This window comes from Rattus norvegicus, chromosome 6, assembly GCF_021556685.1.
Source record: "Rattus norvegicus strain SHRSP/BbbUtx chromosome 6, alternate assembly SHRSP_T2T, whole genome shotgun sequence".
In the NCBI taxonomy this organism is placed as follows: domain Eukaryota; kingdom Metazoa; phylum Chordata; class Mammalia; order Rodentia; family Muridae; genus Rattus; species Rattus norvegicus.
In genome coordinates, this window is record NC_141539.1 from 101,779,531 (window position 1) to 101,786,165 (window position 6,635).

Below are 6,635 nucleotides of genomic sequence, written 5' to 3' on the forward strand. Positions count from 1 at the left end.
AAAAGAAGAGTTGCCAAGCCTCCTTCAGTTCATAGTAACAAATATTTTTTTTCCTAGTTTGTTTTCTGTTGCTATAACAAAATACCCAAAGTTGTATACTTTAAATGGAAGAGATGTGTCTTACAGTTTGAAGATCCACAAACAGATAGAGCTCTTGTTCCACTGTGGGCCTTTTGGGTACGAAACAAAAACAAAAAATAAAAAACCATGGCAGATGCTATCATTGTGGAAATGTGTCAGAGGGAGATATCATGATAACACAGGAAGCCAGAGATTCACAATCCAGGATCACTCTATTTGATAACCCCCTCCCAGCAGGGTCCCATAGCAATCACATCTTCCAAAGGTACTCCAGCTGGGCAGTGGTGGCACACACTAATCCCAGCACCCAGGAGGCAGAGGTAGGCAGATTCCTGAGTTTGAGGCCAGCCTGGTCTACAGAGTAAGTTCCAGGACAGCCAGGGCTACACAGAAAAACTGTCTCAAAAACAAACAAACAAACAAAACCTCTTAAAATTTAAGGAGCTGAAGACATATCTCGGTGGTTAAGAGCACTGGCTGATCTTCCAGAGGTTCTGAGTTCTATTCCCAGCAACTATATGTTGGCTCACAACCATCCGTAATGGAATGCTTTCCTTCTTCTGGCCTGCAGACAGAATACTCAGACATAACAAAAGGAACAAGGTGGTGCTCCAATGGCCTACCTCCTGCCTTTCTTCACTTCTTACAGATCCTGCCACCTTTTCAACCTCTCCACACTGGCACTAACTGACACCAGGAGGTGTTGCTGACCTTCTAGGAATGAGGCGCCAAGCTAGCCTTCAGGTTTATAGATCACTTCCTAGAGAGTGGTGAGGTGCTATATCCCATGACATCAGGCACACTGTTCCCCTTGCCTTGGGCAGAACCTTCCTTCCAGTGAGTACAGCATGAAGACATGGCAGCAATATATTGCGTGATTTATTGAAGTTTCTTTGGACTTTAACTCTTTTGTTGCTAGGCATTTTTAGAGATGGGGTTCTCATTAGATAGCCCAGGCTGGCTTAGAACGTCCTCTGTAACTTGGGCTAGCCATGCCTCAGTCCCTCCCCTCAAGTTCTGATATACATATAAACACCACCTTTGTTATCTTTGAGTGCTCTGTATGCCTGTATGCCTGTATGCCTATAGAGCATTACAGATGGCTGTGAGTCACCCTACGCTTACCAGGAATTGAACTCAGGACCTCTGGAAGAGCAGCCAGTGCTCTTTCACATACACATCTCATACAAACGTAAGCTACCATGCTTAGCTCCAACATTTTAACAAGTGTTGTATTTAATTTATAAAATTAGCTGGGGCTGGGGATTTAGCTCAGTGGTAGAGCGCTTGCCTAGGAAGCAAAAAAAAAAAAATTAGCTAACCATGCAGGGGTGGGTCTACATGGTGGGTAGCACATATGTAGAAGTCAGAGGAAAATTTTCAGAAGTTCTTTTTTTTTTTTTTTTTTGTTCTTTTTTTTTTTCGGAGCTGGGGACCGAACCCAGGGCCTTGCCCTTGCTAGGCAAGCGCTCTACCACTGAGCTAGATCCCCAACCCCCAGAAGTTCTTCCCTTCTACTTGAAGCAGTGTCTCTTGTTTCTGCTGTTGCTGTGTAGCCCAGGCTAGTCTCCAGCCAGTTCTCCAGTCTCTGCCTGCAGATCCTCCAGCACCATGTGTGCCTGCAGACCGCCATGCTTCCCACCATGCTGATCAGGGACTGAACTTCTGAAACTGTGAGCCAGCCCCCACGAAATGCTTCCCTTTTTAAGAGCTGCTGTGGTCGTGGTGTCTCTTCACAGCAATAGAACCCTGACTAAGACAATATGTAGAGACAAGAAAAAAACAGGAGGAAGAGAAATGAAGCAGCAACGCCCGGGGCTGCAGAAGTAGACTGGGCTTTGAACACATAGCAAGGAATCTGGTCTTTTTTCTGAGAGAATGGGGAATCATAGGGTTTTGAAGTGCTGGGACAATGAGATTTATAATTACTGTTACATCCTTGGCACTGTCTACCACAGTCACAGAACAATATACCTCAGCTCTTGCAAGCCTGGCTGTGAACTCCCTCCGGTTCACAAAGAGGGTTTTTTTTTTTTTTTTTTTTTTTTTTTTTGGTCAGGAGAAAGGGCCCTGAGGTAACTTTCCAAGGCTACATCCTGGAGGAAAATGGCCATATTCTCTCTCTTTCCAGGACACCCTCTGGCACCAGCCTCCTCTTAGCAGTCCCCCTCTCACAATGCCCCTGCACAGAATCATTCAGGTGCACATCTTTATCTTCCAGCTTGAAACATTACCAATTTCTTTTCCTGATTTACTAGCCTCCTGTTTTTATCTTTTCGAACTTAAAACTAAAGGTTTATTTTTAATTTTCTAATTTTCTTTTTGTTGTTGTTGTTGCTTTGGTTTAGTTTGGTTTGTTTGTTGTTGTTTGTTTTTTGTTTTTTTTTTTTCTTCTAAGACAGGGTTTCCCTGTGTAGCCCTGGCTGTCCTGGAATTGTCTTTGTAGACCAGACTGACTTCCTCTGCTTCCTGAGTGCTAGGATCAAAGTCGCACACCACCACCGCCCAGCATTTAAAGTTAGTTTTAACACACATGAATCACATGTAGATGTTCATATAGCTAAAACATTTGTGAATTCTTTTTATAAAATAACCTTGGGAGGAAGATCCATTTATAACTGGAGCTCAACCACTAAGCCAGAGTATAGCTCTTCTGTTTTTACAATCCACTGGGAGCTGGAGAAGTGGCTCATGGTTAAGAATTATCACGGCTCTCCCAGAGGACCCTAGGTTGGTCCCCAGCATACACATGGGGCAGCTGATAACTGCTTGTAACTCCACCTCCAAGATATCCAATACTCTGACTCTCTCTCTCTCTCTCTCTCTCTCTCTCTCTCTCTCTCTCTCTCTCTCTCTCTCGTCTCAGAACCAATCTTTTTTTGTTGTTGTTCTTTTTTTTTTTCGGAGCTGGGGACAGAACCCAGGGCCTTGCGCTTCCTAGGCAAGCGCTCTACCACTGAGCTAAATCCCCAACCCCTGAGCTAAATCCCCAACCCCTAGAACCAATCTTAAAAACAAACAACAACACTTAGACTTGCACCTTTCTCCAGTTGAAGTCTAAAACACTCTACTCCACCCTTATCTCTAGATTCCTTTGATTTTTGTGACTGAGTCACTTTGTGGGAATTTCTATAGAAAGAACAGGAGCCTCTTAGCTTCATTCTCCTTACACCCGCAAATTCTCTAACAACTCCAAATGCCTCCCTCAGAGTCAATACAGGACACAGAGATAGTACAGACAGGGTTAAAGTAAAACAAAAACTACCCCAAGCGCCCCCGTATCCTTGGGGTACACTTACCAGCAGGGCGAGGAGCCCACACAATAAAATCCCGTCTAAAACCCAGTTGTGTTTTGATGATTAAATCCACTAAAATTCATACACGATTTAGGAGACGTCTACATAGAAGTGATCACAGTGTTTGGAAAAGAAAGCAAAGAGAACCGAAGAAAATGTACTCAAAAGGAAATGGGGCAGAATCTCTTAAAAGTGTGTGTTTGATAGACTGTGCTCGACTGTACCTCGGAGCAGAGGAAGCAAGCAGCCCAAAGCCGCCTCCTGGAGGGAAGGAGAAGGTACCGCTCACTGCTCGGAAGGAAGCCAAACTGAACCAAATGGCTTTATCTGCTTGTCTAATCCTGCCTTTATATTTTTCAGCGCTAGAGATTAAACTCACACCAGGCAGCCTCCTCTACCACTGAGCTGCACCGCAGGCTGAGGCTGCCAACTTTGAGGAGCTTAGCTGTTCTTGCCCTCAGCCGGGTCCACCTGTGCTTACTGACTTCAGCTAGCATTGCGGCCATGTCATTCAGCATAGTAAGGTGATATCAGGTAAGGACAGCCACGGGCTCTCATTTCACTTTCATTTCCATTTCATTTCATTTCCATTTCACTGGAAAGTATGACATACTCCTTCCCTGAACAAGCAGTGAAATTGCAACAATGTTACCACAAAGCATTGGAGACATGTCTTTAACCCTTTAAAGGACAGAGAAGAGATGCTATTGGCACTGTGTGGTCCTTCAATCTCTTAGCTTTGGGCATCATCTTAGGAGAAAAAAAGGAGACTTGAGAGTTTAAAACTCCTATGCCTTAGGCATGTAATACGTTTTATATGTTTGTTTTCCTATTAAAAATTTTTAAAAAAATAGGTCGGATGTCAACGATGCACGCCTTTAATCCCAGCATTGGGAGGCAGAGGCAAGAGGATCTCTGTGAGTTCAAGGCCAGCCTAGTCTTCAGAGTGAGTGCCAGGACAGCTAGGGCTACACAGAGAAACCCTGCCTTGAAAAACCAGACCAAACACACAAATTAAAAAAAAAAAAATAGAGGGGTTGGGGATTTAGCTCAGTGGTAGAGCGCTTGCCTAGGAAGCGCAAGGTCCTGGGTTCAGTCCCCAGCTCAGAAAAAAAGAACCAAAAAAAAAAAAAAATAGATAAAGCCAGGTGTGCACATCTGTAATGCCAGCACTCATAAGGCTAAGGCAGGAGGATCACCATGAGTTTGAAGTCAGTTGAGTTATCGAGCTCCAGGCCTGTGTAGGTTAGAGTAGGACTCTGTCTCAACAAACCAAATGTAAGATAAAATGTAAAAGGAGTTTCAAACTATGCTCTTTAGGGAAAGCTTTACTCTTGCCTAACGGTGTACTTCGGCAACTGAACTGGGAAAGTTGACTATTTTAACATTTAGATTCACCTAAATCAATTCCATCTGTCAAGAGACAATCTCATATATTTGGCATACAACACTATGGTTACATTTTTAAAAGAGATTGCTATAGGTAGGGTGGTATCCAGGGTGGAGGGGAACATTATGAGATAGGAACAATGATTTCTGCAAACTTTTCTTTTTCTTTTTTTTTAAACTTTTCTTTTAAAATATCTATTTTTATTTTATATACATCGGTGTTTTGACTACATGTACGTCTATTTAAGGGTGTTGGATCCCCTGGAACAAGAGTTACAGACAACTGTGAGCTGCCATGTGGGTGCTGGGAATGGAACTTGGGTCCTCTGGAAGAACAGTCTGTGCTCTTAACCACTGAGCCATCTCTCCAGCCCGGCAAACTTTGTTATATATATATATATATATATATATATATATATATATATATATATATATATATATATATATATATATATATATATATATATATATATATATATATATATATATATTTGCGTGTGTGTGTGTGTGTATGGGAAAGAAAACAAAAGGTTTCTTTTCTCTTTAAAAAAAATTGTTTGCCCATTTTACACCACAATTGTTGATTGCTCTGGGTACAGCCCTCCTGTTTGTAGCCTCTCTTTCCGTTTCTTCCTCCTGTCACCTTCAGATCTATTTATTTATGTCCCTGTTACCAGGACACTTCACACTTGAATTTCTGTTTACCCACCCCACTCCCATTCTAGGCTTACCTGACATCTCCCTTCCTGAACATGACTGGATTTGAATGGAGGGCCTTGGCGGATAGCCCTTAGATCTTTACCCTCTCTATGACCATAGGCTGATGACCCTCCCCGTCCTGAATAATTTTGACTAGATATAATGGCATTCTGGGCTAGTAAAAAGACACCCGTAATTTTTTATTTTGTCTTTAATGCCCCTAAACACAAAACTACTTCGTGCCAAAGGATATGCTTTGTGATCGTCCCGTAAGTTTTTAAATATCTTTTGTTTTTCGGGGGAAGGGGATGTTGGGTGTTCCTTACTTCAGCTACTGATGTAGAGCCATTTATCTCCCCCTAGTGGTTTCTCTTGGTATCTGTCTGTCTTATTTCCTACTTCTCCCAGCTCCACTCTTACGAACAGCTGAGAAGTGATCCTCAAGCACAGGTCTGGTACCACTTTCTATTCACCTTTCAACGGCTCTTTACCACACAAGGAACAAAAGCATAACCCCCGCCCGCCCACCTACCTGCACTATCCGTCTGAATATCTATGTAATTTCTGTTGTTCTGTTTTGAGACAGGCTCTTAGGCAGCCAAGGTGGGCTTCAAGTTCTTGTGTAGCTGAGGATGACGTCGAACTTCAGATCCTTCTGAGTGCCCAGGATTACAGATGTGTGACACCACACCCAGTTTATGTGGTACTGAGGTCTGAACTGGAGCTTTCTGCATGCTAGGCAAGTGTTCTACCAAGTTGAGCTACACCTCCTGGCTCTATAATATCTGCTGCTTGAAATCCTGTACATTCTTCAGGGTGCAATTGTTTTTATGTGCACCCTGTGTGTGCACGGTGCCTGGAAAGATCAGAGCATCTTCAGGAACCAGAGTTAGGGATGCTTGTGAACCACCAGGTAGATGCTGGGAACTGAACCCAGGTCCTCTGCAAGAGCAGCAGGTGCTCTTGAACCTCTGAGCCAGCTGTCTGGTGCAGGTACAGACTATGTCCTGATCCTCTACCTTGGGATAGCATTTGTACTCCACATCACAGCCTGCCAGGACTCAGCAGTGGGTACTTGGGCTCATTTTATTTCTGACTGTTTTGTAAGGGTCTGGAAAGCAAGAAAGCAGTGTCTTTTTCATGTTCTGAATCACTCAGTTCCTCACACAC

At 43.3% G+C, this 6,635-nt stretch overlaps 1 long non-coding RNA gene across 3 annotated transcripts; it reads left to right on the top strand.

Annotated features, from left to right (window-relative positions):
* Positions 1 to 648: 648 nt before the first annotated feature.
* Positions 649 to 6,208, top strand: LOC134479402 (uncharacterized). Of its 3 annotated transcripts, none has more exons than XR_015623137.1 (4): positions 649 to 918; positions 3,472 to 3,655; positions 3,738 to 3,911; positions 6,052 to 6,208. It is a non-coding gene; the product is annotated as an uncharacterized LOC134479402 (long non-coding RNA). The 3 variants fall into 3 exon arrangements; XR_015623136.1 differs by having other exon boundaries at positions 650 to 1,273; XR_015623138.1 differs by having other exon boundaries at positions 660 to 918; positions 6,048 to 6,208.
* Positions 6,209 to 6,635: the final 427 nt, after the last annotated feature.